The 16,117-nt window shown below is 41.2% G+C and overlaps 1 protein-coding gene across 7 annotated transcripts in view; it reads right to left on the reverse strand.

Moving 5' to 3' along the window:
* The window catches only part of TRERF1 (transcriptional regulating factor 1), a 99,913-nt gene that overhangs the window by 61,839 nt on the left and 21,957 nt on the right, over nucleotides 1–16,117 (reverse strand). For all 7 annotated transcript variants that reach the window (XM_021547616.3, XM_021547618.2, XM_021547617.2 and 4 more), the window contains exon 2: nucleotides 8,819–8,874. The gene's annotated coding sequence lies outside the window, so the exon portion shown is untranslated. The remainder of the gene's footprint in view (nucleotides 1–8,818; nucleotides 8,875–16,117) is intronic.

Consider the following 16,117-nt stretch of genomic DNA (forward strand, 5'->3'; position numbering starts at 1 on the left):
TAAGGCTACTAAAGGGGATGATATTTTAAGCTGCATGGCAGGAGAAGAAAGCAGAAATAAAAAGGACAGAGATAATTTGTTCTTCCAAGCTGTCTACTCAAGAAATCCAGAGGAAGTTTACGTGGTACATAGACAGGTCTACTCGTTTCCCTGTCTTTTAACAGTACAACCAGGTAAGGGCCAGAATGTGCACACTTCTCCTTTGCAGAGGAAATAGCATGCCATCATTAGAGTAACACCTAGCAATGCACATGACCTAAGTGACAACACTAGTATGTATCAGAGGTAAAATTCATCTGAGCCGGTAACAGACAGACCAGAGATCAAACCCTGACCAGCAAAAGATGGCTTTGGTGGGAGGGTACTATCACTCAAATCCCCACAGCCTTCCCACACTGCCCCAAGGCAACCGAGTCACTCCACAGTGAGATGCCCAAAATGAGGCTGTGTACAACATCTCTATGGAAGTACATGTCTTGACCTTTTTAATCTCCATGAGGTGTGTTCAAATACTACAGTCACAGGCAATTGCTGAAATAAATCATAAAAGCAGTATACTGTTAAGGCTCACCATTTGAAAGCAAAAGGCCAAAAAAGTACAAAAGCAACAAGCCTAATTTTCTCCTGATAAAATGGAGGAGGAAAAACAGACCCAACCCTGCTGGCACACATTGCAGTCAAATTCCTTTTGACAATTTATGAACTTTTTTTCTTCCTCCTGTTTAACAAAATTACTTCAGCACTATATAAGTTGGCAGCATAGCTATCTCAGAAGAAAGTTGCTCCATTTCTTATTGGTAAGCAGTGAACACACACACACAAAACCCCACACCCACAGGAAATTGAGAGCTATTCATTTAGTTTTAGCCAAGTCTTTGTGAGACTGTACCTTTTGACTATTAGCTGATGGTAAACGTGCAACTGTCTGGTACTTAATCTCATATAAAAACTAGACCCAAAACCCTATCAATATTAAATTTAACCTTCAAAAAAGAACACAAGTGGTATGAATGCAATTGTCTGGAAAAATGCTACTTAGCAAAACCAAAACAACTACTCCCCCACATACATGGAATATTTAAAAGAAAGAATTCAAAGCTGTAATTATATTCACACAAACCTAAACTGCAGAGTACAAGAAGTTCAATTATACAAAATCCTGTGTTATTTGTAATGACACCATGTACCTCCTCTTCTATTTTTTCTTGGACTCTTGGAGGCCTGATGGGATGCTGTCCATTGCCCTTACCAGGGATCAGAAGGAAAATATAAAACCAATTCTTGTCATCTGTACAGAACATGAAACCTGGAGCAATGGTAAGCAAAAAACTAGTAAGGTTACTTTATGGGAAAGTATACTTTAAGATAGGTATAGTTTGTCAGAGCAGCAGATGGTTTTAATACAGCCGTAACACAAAATTACAAATTTCTAGGAATTAAAAAAAAAAAAAAAAAAAAACTCCGAGAGATACCCCTGGGGAACTGCATTTGGGAAGGCAGTAATCCTGTAAAAAATGACAGGGGGTTACAGCAGACACCATCTAGACACTAAATTTCCTGCACAAATCTGCAGCTAAGTGAGGAAGCGTAACCTCTGGATGGATAAGAGCATTATTTTGTATAAGGCAAGGCAGGGAGGGAGAGTGTTATCTAAAAAACAGTAACAACAAGGGCAACATGCGTTTCTGGTCTATTCACTTTGGAAAAGAAAATACCACAAGAACAGTGAAAGATTCAGAGAATACATCTTATATCAAGAGTTTAAACAGTCTGCATATTTGGCTTATCCAAGAGGATAATGGTTATCAGTGACTTACCAACAAAATGGCTAAATGTCTCTACCAAAATTTACTCAGAAAATAGAGAATACGTTAGCCAAAGCTAGGCCCCCAAAAGATGCTTCTGATCAGATTAAATGGTTTTGAAGAATTCAGAATTAATCTTCTCTGCCTGACCGTACATAATTACAGTTGATTGATATGACATGCAGTATGCTCAGAAACTCATTGACAGCAAGCTTGCTAAATGCTGTTTCTCAGAGAACCACTTTCCATCTTATCCGGCTGACTAAAATCTTGTGCAATTCCTTTGGCATTAACATCTTTCCCACTGCAGCAGTACTACCCATTCACAAACAGAGACCTCTGCATTCAGTTAATTCCAGCAAGTATGGCCCTTGGAGCACAGCTCTTCAGAAGCACCTGCTGCTCCCTACACACCGTTAGAATATTCAAATCAAGGTTCATTTGTCTTCAAAGTGCTCCAAGGCCTCAGTTCAGAGTACTCAAGGCTGTTGCCAGAGCTCCAGAACAGACAGCAATCTACTGTTCTGTTGCTCTACCTGATGTTAATTGGTGCTGGAGATTCAAATTTTTGTGTGGATAAACAAGGTATGTGAAGTGATTTCCAAGTATGGAAATGGCAGGTTTGAGAAACAAAGTTTATGATATATATCTATGTCTCTGTCTACTTTTTAACTGATAGCAACTTGTGTTTAACAAAAGCAGTATGCATTATACTACATCCATGTACTCTATTACATCTTTCCATGGATAAAAGAGAAACAAAAATGGGGCAGGTCTCCTACTGTCATTTATAGTCAAGAAAGGACATCTCTGTAAGGTAGCAGCAGAAGTTATGAACTCACTATAGAAATCACTGAGTGAGAGTTCATGATCTGCTCTAGGAGGACAGGATGAACAGACACCAGATGCTCAATTTGGGTTCAGAAGCCTTTGAATGTACTTCAAAGTATTATTTTCTAAAACTAAAGCCCATTTATGGAGTTTTATAAAGTCCACAAGTCACCAGAGCTCTGGCTACTGTCTGAGCATCAGGAGGACCACCAGAGAGTAGCAGAGTCCCCCCAGTGTGCTTGGCTGCCTGGGCTGCAGACAGGCACCCAGCAGGAGCACTGAGAGCTGCCTGCTCCTTACAGTCCCACCACCCCAGTGGCTGGAACAGGGTGAACTCCCAGCCCCTTCAACACATCCTCTCTTCCACCTGGAGCAGGATGTTGCCACCTGCAGCTGGAGGTTACTCATGAACCCAGACATAAACAACATATTCTGTGGGAGATTAGCAAACTAGCTTTTGGTGTTCTCTGAGCTCTGTCTGGCTACCTTAACTAAACCTTTAATTTAAATATCTTGGGGGGGTTAAGTTAAATATAATCTCATATATGAATTTTGCAATTTTTCACTCAGCCATTCCCCCAAATATTATTTTTAGACTTGTGTATTTTAAATATTTTTTAAAAACCAGCAAGTCACTAGCATGTCTGAAGTTGGCAGCCAACTCTGAGCTTGGAATCTGCACAACCTTGACATGCAATGGGTTTCAGAGAAAAAAGCAGAACATTTCTGTATCTCACTACAGCAATAGCAAACCCTTAACCTCACTGCTAGAGCCTCAACTAAAATTTTCCTTTTAATTCTATCTGGCACCCTGTCTTTAATTTAGGAAAGGCTTTATATGAAGAATGGACAGTCAAGAGGGAGATGCAGAGATAAAGGAAAAGAGGAAGAGAGGGACCAAGATTCAAAAGACTGGTAGTGGTGGTTGGCACTCTGGTCACCTTCCTGGAGCCAGGCTTAACAAAAGCAGAGAAAGGTTGCCATGCCAAGGGTAAGAATACATGGCAGGACTTCAACATCTGAAGAACCATAATTAATCACTTCAACAGTAAGTACCATCCTCTTCTTACTGAAAGGGGAGCTGACTCAAAGACAACCAAGGGAGTTGCCCAAAACCACAACAGCAGTCATTAGCAGAGCTGCAGTTGGAAGTTTCTGGCTGGCAGTGCTATTTTCAACCACTGAACTTGGCAGCCAGTCCCAGCACAGAGCTGGTACCTGGTGTGCTCACCAGGGGAAGCTCACCAGCTCCCCAGACCCCGTCTCCCAGCTCCAGCCACACCAACACCAAGGAAGGATGAAAGGAGGGGGTGTCCAGCCAGGGTGCTAGGCTCAGGGACGAGCACCAGCACTGATGCTCCCATCACCCCCACAGTCCTGCCCCAGTGAGTGCCCACCCCAAAGGGACAGGAGCTGCCCTAGCACCCTCCCTGTAGCCCAGGAAAATAACCCTAGGGAGAAGTCTAAGCCAGTGGTTCTGTCCAGGTTTAGTACTCTGCCCTGGCTCACTGGGTGGAGTGAAAGGCAACAAGCACCCCAGAGACTGCACACCTCAACTACCCCTCCCCTTTGTGCTTTACGTACTCCAAGGGGAACTTCAGATGAATTCACTCCTCAAGCAGGAGCTGAAATGGCTCTTTCCATCTCATCCCTATAGCTTTAATGTGTATTTCACAGTACTGATTTCAGTTTCTCTTAATTGCTTAATCAAGAGTGCAAAGTACTTATATCTTAAGAGAGCTAGCCAGCTCACAGCAAGGATATTCTAAAGCCAAAGATAGTCCTTTTTGTAAGGGTAGTTGAAAAAATATGAAATAGGTGAATTTTCATTCATTCCTAATTTTTATGGAAGCAACACAATTCTTGTAACAAGCAGTTTGGGGAACCCAGTGTGACAGAGATGTGGAGGGGGAAGTGAGTATCCTACATTTACACTAAAAGCAGAACCACAGAAATCTGCTTTTTGTAGCACAATTAGTTTTAATTCATATATAAAAGTAGATCTAGGTCTCTGTTATATTAGCTGTACTCCCCTCATTTCTATATTCTGCCTGATACCTGCTTATACTGAGTTCTCCAGACATTCCTTCCAACTCACTTGATCCTTTGAAGCTGACAGTTATCTACAAATTCAGGCACTGAAGTAATTTATTCTTTTAGAAGTGTTAAGCATTTAAAACTTGCAGCATCAGATTGTGCAAATATTCAAATTTTCTGGAAGAAAAAGAAAAGGAAAAAGCATTTACCTTGATGTCTACATCTATGCACATATTCTCCCCCTACACACTTATCTAGAGGCTTTTCCTCATGCATGAGATTTCCCATTTTTCTCCTTGTGCTTTCCAGGTACTTTCCACATATCGTGACATAACAGCTAAATAACACAAGAAAAGAAACTCAGATTACCTGTTACCATTTTATTCAAATTACCTTTCTTATTGTGAAAACTTTCCTAAGATGGCTTCTGTAGAGACAAACGTATTCACTGGCAATGTGAAAGGAAATTATTAAAATTCATCTAACCGTGATGCAAGAGTTTTGCACTGACCTGCACTAACACAAGAAAAAACCACAATTTACCAGTTTGGACAGAAGTAATTCCTGGACTTTGCCTCTATTTGGTTTCATCAAAATCAAGCGTTTCTCCCAGTAAACAAGACAAACACACCCAAAATGAAAAAAAAAAAACCAAAACCCACACGAACACTTCAACGAGTTACTGTGGTTCTGCATGTGTAAGATCAGGGGTTTCACTGCCAAGGCTCGTTAGAAAAGAACAACCAGAAAATTTTTGCAAAACAGATTACTATTATGAAGGGCAGTAACAGCTATCAATAATAGAATATACATCAACCTACTGCTTTTTAGATAGTCAATATTAATTGGCAACCTATTTTGGAGCTGTTAAGAGACCTTACAGACACCATTTGCCAGGTCTATGCTAACACTGTGAAAATAGGCCTGATAACAGTTACTTCCTTGTCATTTCCTTTCAAAAATGACACAATGCTGTTTCAGCGATCAAAGTAATTTTTATCTCATAAGTGTAACTCAAAAATAGATTAGGCCTTATAGAATGATTTTATATTTATGATCTGAATTATCGGGCAGACCTCATGAGAAACTGAACTTGCAATTCACAAGGGCTCCGGACTGCTCAGAAGGAAGCAAGATAAAGGCACAGGGAAATAGGGGGGAAGGAAAAGAAAATATTGGGTGAGAGGTCTGGCACCTATCAACATCGCTGCAAGCTTGCCAAGTCTCATAATTTCATCACTAGGCTTCAGGAATATCAAAAGAGCTATTATTAAGTTTTTTTATTCTAGCCCATCATGTGATCAGGAGAACAGATGCCAAAAGCCAGCCATTACAAGGAAGTGACCATGGCTAGCATTAAACCAAGATTATTTCTGCACAGAGTGGACCATCTATTGCTGCTTTAAATGGGATCTAAACCCCTTTAATTGTAATGGCAGCACGAAATGTGGGTGTGCATCAGACTGGCTTGTCCTGAAGAAGAAACAGAAGGGAATGGATCAGGAAATATCCATGAAAGCTAAGCAAACAAGGAAAAACACTGATAGGAGGCATACTCAAGACCTGAAGGCATGTCTGGGGCAGAATCCAGATGCCTGTATGGAAGGATGGAAACCTAAATGTAAATGAGGAGAGGGAATGCAGAAAGTGAGCAGGAGGTTAAAAAATTAAATAAATGAAGTAACACTGATGACATGACATCTTTAGTAGTTAAGGACAGTTGAAAGAATGAGTGATACCTGCAGCCTTAAGAAGGAACATGACCAGGCCAGACACTTCTTGCAAAACAGGAGGACCAGAGTGGGACAGTAGCATTTCTCCAGCCCAGGCTACTGGGGAAAGGATAAACAAAGACCTCTTGGAGAAAGGAGAGCAAGATACACCCATTCCTAGCTCAGAATTGAATTTTACAGTGAGAAGGCATCACATAAAATGAGGACAGAACATTTCCTTTTAAAGGTGAAAGATGACAGCCAGTGGAAAGTGCTACTTAATCACAGAATCTCATTTTAATGCCAGTCCAGTTGCTGGGATCTACCTTACAGTTTGCACATGCCTGGGGCTGGCAATAAAGCAGTGGTGAGAGGAGGTCTCATGGAGATGTCATGGCCTCAAGTTGCAGAGCTTGCCAGAAACAGCCTCCTCAGTGGCTGCTTTACAAGACAAGGGGAGAGTGAACTTACACTGGGAGAGACGGTACAACAGCAATCAGCTGCTGTGCTACAAGAGCTGCCCATGCTACAGCACACAGATTTGTCAATATTTACTCCACAGAAGAGAGCAGTACATAAAATTACACAGTGTAATATATGTATTCTATATAATACATGAGAATTATGCCTTCAGGAAACACCAGCAGCTGAATCACTGAATTGCTGTCTCACCAAACTGTCCCGTCCCAAATGCTGATGCACACCGAAGTCCCCGGCATTGCTTTGATACTGGACAAACAGACAGTGAACTGAATCTCAACAAAGCAGCCTTAACATGAGCATTTCTACCTGTCCCATTCAACAAGAGCACAAATAAACTGGTGGCAGTGCCACAGTGGGCACTGCTTGGCCTCCAGCCACAGCAATGCCGCTGGCACGGTGCAAGGAGCTGTGCCCAGGGGTGCCAGTGCAGTTGGGCTGGAAACTCTAAGAGGTCCTGTAAACAATTTTAATTACCCATTCTTGGAGGATAGAAGGACTGGTTGGAACACGTGCAGGTGAAGCAGCTTGTTTACATAACAAATGAGGTATGTGAGGTGCTTTGTGTAACAGTGCTGCACAGTGCAAGATCTCTCACCTGGAGAGCTGTGTTTACCAGCTATACACATACAAGACCACCTTCGTGTAGAGAGTAAGCCTTTAGATAAAATATTCATAACATGATCCAACAGTGGCATGAAAGAGGGTTTGAATGGACAAAATGTCTAATACTTGCAAAAAACCAAAAACAAACAAACAAAAAAATAGGCAGCCACCAAGTCTTTGATTCTTGAATACACCACACAGTGCCACGAGTCATTCAAAGTTTTCAGTTCTTGCTTGCGCAGCCACCCTCCAAAAATAAATCCACCCTCCTTGGAAAACAAAACTTATATGAAAAAAAAAAACCAAAAAACCAAAAAAACCCTGACAAACCAAAAAAACTCAAGAGGTCTACAAGAGCTAAATGTCTGAATTCAAGGAAAAAGTCATTTAGTCCCGATCCTCATACAATGGCATCATGCATTTATATGTTTCCATGACATTTTCCAACCAAAAGCCAAAAAGAACAATAGGGATTTTTGAGGCCTGTAAATTGCACAGAACTCAGGAAGAAGGAAGAGACAAAAATGAAACAAACAAGTGATAGAGCTGGATAGCTGCAGTGTGGATTGTACATTGAAAGACAGCGACAATCTAGGGAATACTATTTTTGTGCTTGGCTCTTTGTTGTTTGAATATGGTTCTCCCAACACCTAAGAGTTTGACAGACATCTATTCTCTCTAATAGTGGAAATCTCTGAAGGAAAAACTGTAAGGAAAGAAGTATCCACCTAAACACTACCTTTTAAAAATGCTATTAGAAGATTTTAAAAGACCAGCAAACTTGCAGTTTCCTTCAGCACATTATGGACAGCAAATATTAATTTCAAACTCAAATCTAAAGCATTTCTACTCATATATACTCTGTTCTAATAAAAAACAGTCCAAATTTGAAAATACTGCAACAAGAAAAACAAGTTTTAAAGCGTAGAACTTAGAGCACCTCAAAGATCTTTTGAACTTTTAAATATCTGGGCTGGGGATGTGGGGGGAAGCAATAAGCAATATCTCAAAATGAAAGAAAAACTTCTCTACATCCTTTGCTACTTGAAAAAAAAAAAGCTCTAAAATAATAGCATAACTATCTTGTTAACCACTGTGCCTGCAAAGGCATCGCTTTTTGTCTTCTGGCCTTTGTACATCAGTTCACCAGGAGAAAGAACTGGTCAGAAGCTGTATAGAACAGAGATGGCTTCTGCTCAGAGGTTTAGAGGCAGATTTCACTTAAAAATAATTATCACAATTATTTGCACGGTTCTGCCAGGGGAAAAAAAAATTATCCTCAACCCAAAAAACCATCCAGTGTGACAGCTTTCTGTAGGAATATGTTTATCTTACCCTCTCTCTTACCTTATCAGACACATCTCCTCGTCCTATTCAAAATACAGCAAATAATGAAATTCCATCTGCAACAAAAGGAAAAGCCCATTAATACCTCCTGATAACCTTACAACAGAAGTCTAATAAGCAGTTGAAGAAAAAAGAAAAGTTAAACTTCTCCTGCCATTCCAGTATAATCTACACCCCAGGCAAGTCGCCCTCCCATTTGTGGCAATCTGGGAAGCATGGATAGTAAAGGTATTAAAGATGTTGTAACATGTCCTGTAAGAAACATGTTCTTCCTCCTTTGGCAGGACTACCAGAGGTGGCCAAAGCATGAAGGTTGTCCTGCAGAGTCGTAAGTAAGTCTGCAGCATCCTCTCATTAAATTAAATGAGCATCAAATTGCATAATGTGAACAGCTGTAAAATGAGACCAACGGTAATGGCTAGAAATAATCCCAATGGTGTTATACATCGTGGAGACAATTTTCCATCAGACTATCAAACCTGGGTAAGCAGCACTTTTTATCTCCAAGCCAAGAAACTGTCAGCATGCAGCCTCTGTTAAGAAACAGTAAAGCACGCAAGAAAAGGATGGAACAAAACTCTCATGCTCAAGTTTAAATGATGCCTACCCCAAACAAGGACATTTGATTTCCTAAGTCGTTTACAGACCAACCTTTCAATGCAACCAAGGATTTTTTATAATATAGGTAAACATGATAGTCTGTCATACTTGGTGTCAGACGAAAGAATACCACACACCTAACCAAAAAATTTGCAACCTTAAAATTATCAATAAAATTTACAGTCTGAATAGACTCAGGCTCAAACAAACACTTTGCCACAGCACTATGAAGAAGAGACAACATGACCTGCAATCCAGCCAGTACATGAGTCACTAGGGCAGAAGAAAGACCTCCCATCTGGCAATCTGGAAAACTCTAAGAGTTTTCCTAGAGTGAGAAGTGTGAATCAAGGACCTAAAAAACCAAACAAACCAATCCCTTCACACTCTTTTAGCCCATCCAGTGTCCTTCCCATGAAGTCCAGAAGCCTGTTAGTCCAGTGCCAGAGTGGAAAAGGTCAGAAATGTGCAATGGTGAAATGGCACACAAGAGAATACTATTAAAAAAACAAACAAACAATGCTTAATTTTTCAATCCAGTTATCTGGGGGAAGATACAGCAGGAATTAAAGCATTTGAAGCAAAGAGCTTTCATGTTTGCTGTAGTGATACTCTAAAGGTATCTCTGTGCCTAAAGTAAAAAAACCTCACTTGTTTTTTTTTTTAACACCGAGCAGCTGCAGCCATGATGTCAACAGACCCCAGCAGGAACCCACAGGGGCTCAGTGCTACAGAGAGGTGACATCCTTCACCACTGCCATTTCCCCACCAGCAAAATGGGGATGGCGGCATGAGGGTCCCCAGCCAGCATCCAAATTGCCAGCTCTGGGGTGCCTCCTTTTTCTGCTAAGTGCTAAATAATAAGCCTTTCATCCTGCAAATACCATTTTCGCAGATTATATTGATAATTAGTAATTTTTTGGCATCACCAGAATAATATGACGACTCAATTACACCACTATGGAATTTGTTTTTTTGTTGTTTTGTTTTGTTTTTTTTTAATTGTTTGGTTAGTTTTTTTGTTTTTTCCTTAGGAAGAAGAGATCTTCTGTCCACATTACAGAAAGACTGAACAAAGAGAACCACTGACCAAGAGCCCACTTCAGTATCCCTACCCTCCTATTCCCCTGCCAACCCAGTAAAATTCCTCAGAGTACAACCTCTTCCTGCCTATTTTCAGAGCAACTGTAGCAATCATACAAGAACAATGGGGAAGTTTGTTTTACTCAAAGAGTAAATGTTTTGCAGTTTCCAATGTAAATATTATAATTAATGGACTTTTTTTTTAACTCTCTACTGCCTTACTTGTGTTCACATTCACACACAGCCATCAGGACAGAAGCAGCACTCAACTGCTCTAATACAGAGAATCCAACATAGAAAAATGACATGCTGACTTCAGAAAAAGCACCTTCATAACCAAATCAAAATTCAGTGGGCATTTGCTGGGGGACATCTGTTATAAGAATTTAAGAGAAGCAAGTCTGCTCTTGCTCTGTGTCCAGCCAAGAGCCCATGTCAGTTCCCATTGAGACTGTGGGCCTATTTTCATATGCAGCTTGTAGAAAACCACAATCCAATGTATTTTTGAAACCACATTATGTCAAATGACCAGGCTACAAGGAAAAAGTGACTTATCTTTCTGTGTCAAACATCAATATGGTGGCTCTTAACCACTCATCACTGAGCATCCACTTCACAGAAATGCTCAAATCTCCTCTTAATAATCCATAAACCAAGTGTTGCAGACTGTCAGCAGGATGGGACTCAGATTCACTCTCTCTAGGCCAGACTGTTTTGGTACTACAGAAAGTGGCTGCACTGAGATGCCAAGCCACCCTGCACATGCTCTCTGATGGCTCCTGGATCGAGGAGCACCCCAGGTCCAGGCAGCTCTTTCTCTTTGAACAGTGAGAATAAACTATCTTCCTCCTCTGCCCCCAGATACCAGGATAAAGTTTGGATGCACTATCAGCAGATGGCTGGCATCCAAGATTTTTTTAAATTTTCTTTTTTCAAATGAAGTAGGACACAGATGGTGACGTTTCTGCTTTCCCAAAGCCTGGAACATGAACATAGACCTGTCTGAGCTGGGAAGCTCAAATCCATAATATGTTTCTGGAGAGCTGCACAAATTACTGCACGGACCAGTTTAGCCTAAAGCAGTCCCACATGTGGCAGTATTTCCCCCTGCCTGCTTTTATCCAAATTGGAGGTTTTGTTCTTCTTGTACTGATCTCACCATACTTGATGCCTATTAGCTACATCCTTTCAGAAGTTCAAACAAGCTCTGTAGAAATTCCCTGCCACTGTAAGCAATACATGCATACCCAAGGTAAAATCCTCATTGTACCTTTGAAAAAATTACCACATTTGTATTCTTCCACCACCTCATGCAAGGTGCTGGTTGCCCACCAGAATCTAGGCTCTCAAGATTCTGCAATTCTCACAGCTGCTGTCCACACTGGCAGCTCCATCACCTCCAAGCCAGTGGCAGTGGCTCTTGGCTCATCACATCCCAATAGGCAGTGGCTAGTGGGAAATTATGGGAAGAGGCCCACTGCCCTCTCTCCTGCAGGAACTACAGAAGAAGGAACGAGACTTCTCAACTCCATTTCATCGAGGACAAACCTTCCACAGAGCTAAATTAGCCACTCCTCATTTAGGATGGGGAACAGCAGGAGGAAGAATACCTGGCTTTTATTTGAGAGGGGCAAATTTGGCAGCAGCAGCAGATGCTGGGGACAACAAGGCCACTGCTGTTCCTGCACAGGCAGGCTGGTGTCATGCAGAAGGAAGCAGGAGCAAGCAGATACACCACTCCTCATGGTGTGAACCCACCATGGTACCTTACTCCTAGGTAGGGTAAATAGGCACCAAAGGACAATGGCAGAGAGAGCTCCCCTTGCAGCAGGGTCATTCAGAAAGATGTGTTTGCAAAACCCTTCCTTGTCCCTCTCAAAGCCACAAAGTGAAAGTAAAACTCCTCATCTTACATTTGAGCATTACCAACCATTGCTATGTACTGATACTGTAGACGTTTATACAGTATCAACTTCAGCTTCTACATCAGAGAAAAACTTTCCTAAAAAAACCTAAAAAATAAACAAACCCCTCCCATCATTTCTTTCCCCATACTCAGATTTTCTGGCTATACATGCAACATGAGAGTAAAGATCAAAGAATAAAGTCTCTCTGCTTGGAATAGACTTCTCAAAGTGTGTCAAAACACACTTTTCATGGAAGACCCAAGTGACAAGGGAGACTTTCCATTAAGCCCTCAATGTGTATAGACTCTGGAAAAGGAGATCTCCCAGCAAGTGAGCAACCTAAGGCTTATGCCAGTCCTTCCATCCTCCTCTATGACCTCTTCTAGGGAAACACTGCATTTGACTTCCTCATATGCCTGTTTAATCAGCAATGTGAAACTTGTACAACCTTCTGTTTAATCAGCAATGTGAAACTTGCACAACCTTACCAGTGTCTCTGTGGTCTCCCCATCAGGGCAATGAGTAGAAACACACCCCAAAGGAGCAGAACATTCATAAGTCTCCCATGCCCACGGGATGGAAAAGCGAGTGGGGAGAGAACAGATGAATGTTAATCTCTCCTCCTTGCCGCCAGCAGCAGTCTGTACTCTCCCACGCAGACAAGAGGGAGGCTGTACAATTTGTTGAGGCCAAACTGTCTGGAAAAACGCAAGGAGAGAAAACTGATGGCAAATTCTCTTCTCTATCTCTTCTTGTACAGTAGGGAAAGTGAAAGTCAGTCATAGAGTTGCTGATAGAACATGAGACCACAGGGTCTTTAAGGGGCTGCTTTTATGCAAACCACAGTGCTGGGCTATGGAGGACTCAAACAGTTCAACATATTTGCTGCCTAAAATATTCTGCTCACACACTGCTTGCACTCTGACTTCTTAATGGAAAATACTTTCATTGGCAGATTAAGCTTTTTGTCTGATCATAAGAAAACAAAACGGAGCTGATAGCACTCCATTACAGATGTTAATTCACAAATGCAGGACTTCTCTCTAGCCTACACGACTCCAAACACCTACTTCCTAACCACGAGGAGGTAGCCAACAAGCACATGAAATAACTGAGCTTGGAGCAGTTGCCACCACAGACACTTCTTTAACTGATCTGTGCCTCAAAGGTGCCTGTCAGCACACAGGGTGTACATGTGCCAAACGAGAGCATGGGGGAGAAGCTCCAGGCAGGAAACAGAAGCTTGTCTTAGATTAGCACAGCTCACTCAAGTGTAGTGCTATGCTCAGATTTGGTTTTGATTTGCAAACCTTGCTGTCATTGGCTAAGAGGATGTTTCAAGTTTTGCTAAAATAGCCAAAAAACAAAAGCCAGAAAGCTGAAACACACAAATGAAATTAGCCTGGCAGCAGTAGGTACCTTTAAAAATATACAAGATGCATGTTTCTCAAACCCCATTTTACAGCTTGCTTTTCCATCTCTCCTTCCAGCTGAAGGCAGCATCTTGTATGGGCACCTCCCAGGTCTCCAGCAAAACATATTCAAAAAGCAGAGAGAGCAAAAGGAGAGTCTAGTCTCTCTGCTGCAGCAGTTTGAAACATCATCAGTCACCTCTGATCTTTACTGAGAATCCCTCCCCACCAACCCCAAATCCATACTACAAATGTGTTGCCTGTTGAGATATCTTAGAAATCAGCCAAGCCCAAGACAAACTTGGCTCCAAGGAAATTTCAAATGGTACTCTAGGGAGCTGGTGGCATGTTTCCAGTTCTCACTGGTAATTCCAGAATTAAAGAGTCCTGAAGTCACCATATTGCCTGAAGACAGCAGATCCTACCCTCAAATACAGGTGCCAGCATTGCAGATGTGGTTTTGATGAATACCTGTCCAGCAGGAACCACGCCAGAGAAACCACTTGCTTACTCTAGCTCACAATAACCACAGTAACAGAGACATACTGCAACCAGTATCCTGATGAGGGGCAAGGAGAAAGTCCTTTGGGTAATCTAGAGAAGGAATCTGAATCTTAAAAGGGAAAGCTTCAGTGAAGAACGAGGGGGGAAAAAATCCCCTATTTAATGTTAGCATTTATTAATGTTTAGCCTTCAATTGTGGATAAACAGAGAAAAATCTCTCTGCCTATGCACATATTTAAAAGACTGTTTACATATGAAGTCCAAAAGGATGTCCTCATTTTATAAATAATTTGATCTGATGACTACATCAGAAAAAAGTGCAACTTAAGGCTACATACAGAGGCAAAACACTTGGCTACTAATGTCTAAACATGGGGTGAGGGGGAGGCAAAGACTAAACATCAGAGTCACTAAAACTCAGCAAATGGTTTATAGTTGAAGCTAAGTGCATAACACAGTGCACAATCAACGTACACCAAACTGCAACTCTCCTTAAACGTTTGAAGCTGTGCTTGCCAGTAAGTCATTTAAGTATTCAATATGAGAGTCTCCTAATTGCAAACACTTCCTCTGCTGCTTATACCTGACCACATAAGCCATCCAGCAGTGCCTTACTCCTCCCCTGTGGCAGGCACAACACCTCACACAGCACACTTGTGGAGTCACAGGATCAGGCAACACACAGCATCAGGAGAAGCTGAGACTTCTCATGCGCAGAAATGAGGAGAAAAGCTCCTCAAAAGATTACTGTCTGAACTCAAAGCCTGTGGTTTTGTTTTCTTTTGTCACATGTATGTGCATATAAGTGGCTGTAGTTACACATATGTGCAATTTGCTTAAGATCAACCACTTTGCATGTCAGTTCAGTGGGGGAAACAATGCACACAAGAAAATCTGTATTACCCTATGAAGAAATACTATTTCCAGGTAAAACTTCCTCTTCAGTTTAGCTGAATGCACAAAATTAGTTTCCAGTTCTTTTTCTCAACTAAGAACCTGTAAAGAGCACTGTAAAAATACTGTCAGCAATCTCCAAAGAAAATCAAAGTATTTCCTACCCCAAATTTTTTACAAACTTCCTAAACTGAAAAAAGAATGAGATTTTTTTAAAAGTGTTCTTAATTTACTGCTGCAAACCATAATGCCATGTCATATGCCACATAAATTGCCTCTTACTTTAAGCTCAAAGCATGCCCTTGTACAATCAGGAGGCAAGGAACAGAGGATTAAAAAATAGGCAGCACACATGTAATTTTGGTGGAGCTAAATTTTCTATAACTACTGATACTGTATACAAAGTATCTGATATTCACTATCAGTAAGGAATATCTCACAATGAAGTACAAATCTGTGATTTTAAGAAAAACTACTTTTCTGACCAAGCAGCAACGAGGATTGCAAGCATTTAACTTGAAATCAGCATGCACACGTGGTAAGAAAGGCCTGCCAGGATGTGATTCTTAATTATGATTTCATCCTGCACAGCTCCCTTGAAAAAGGATCAGCTGAGACATCTTGCCCAAAGCAGCTTCTACAGAGCACAGCCCAACCAAAGAGAAGACCAAGGGTGCCAAAAATAACAATAAGTTTTCCCCACAAGTAATGAGGTATCCCATATAATTCAACCCTATAAAACCAGATTTGTCAAGTTCTAAATTAGATTGCAGCAATATTTCATTGCACCATAAATCTTCCTTACACACTAGTAAAGATGCCTAATAATTTAATAATCCATAATTTTTTTTTTTTAATCTGGAACTCATCAAAAATTGCCTGAAATAGGCATCTCTTTT

The sequence above is a fragment of the Lonchura striata genome, chromosome 3, assembly GCF_046129695.1.
Source record: "Lonchura striata isolate bLonStr1 chromosome 3, bLonStr1.mat, whole genome shotgun sequence".
NCBI classification, from domain to species: domain Eukaryota; kingdom Metazoa; phylum Chordata; class Aves; order Passeriformes; family Estrildidae; genus Lonchura; species Lonchura striata.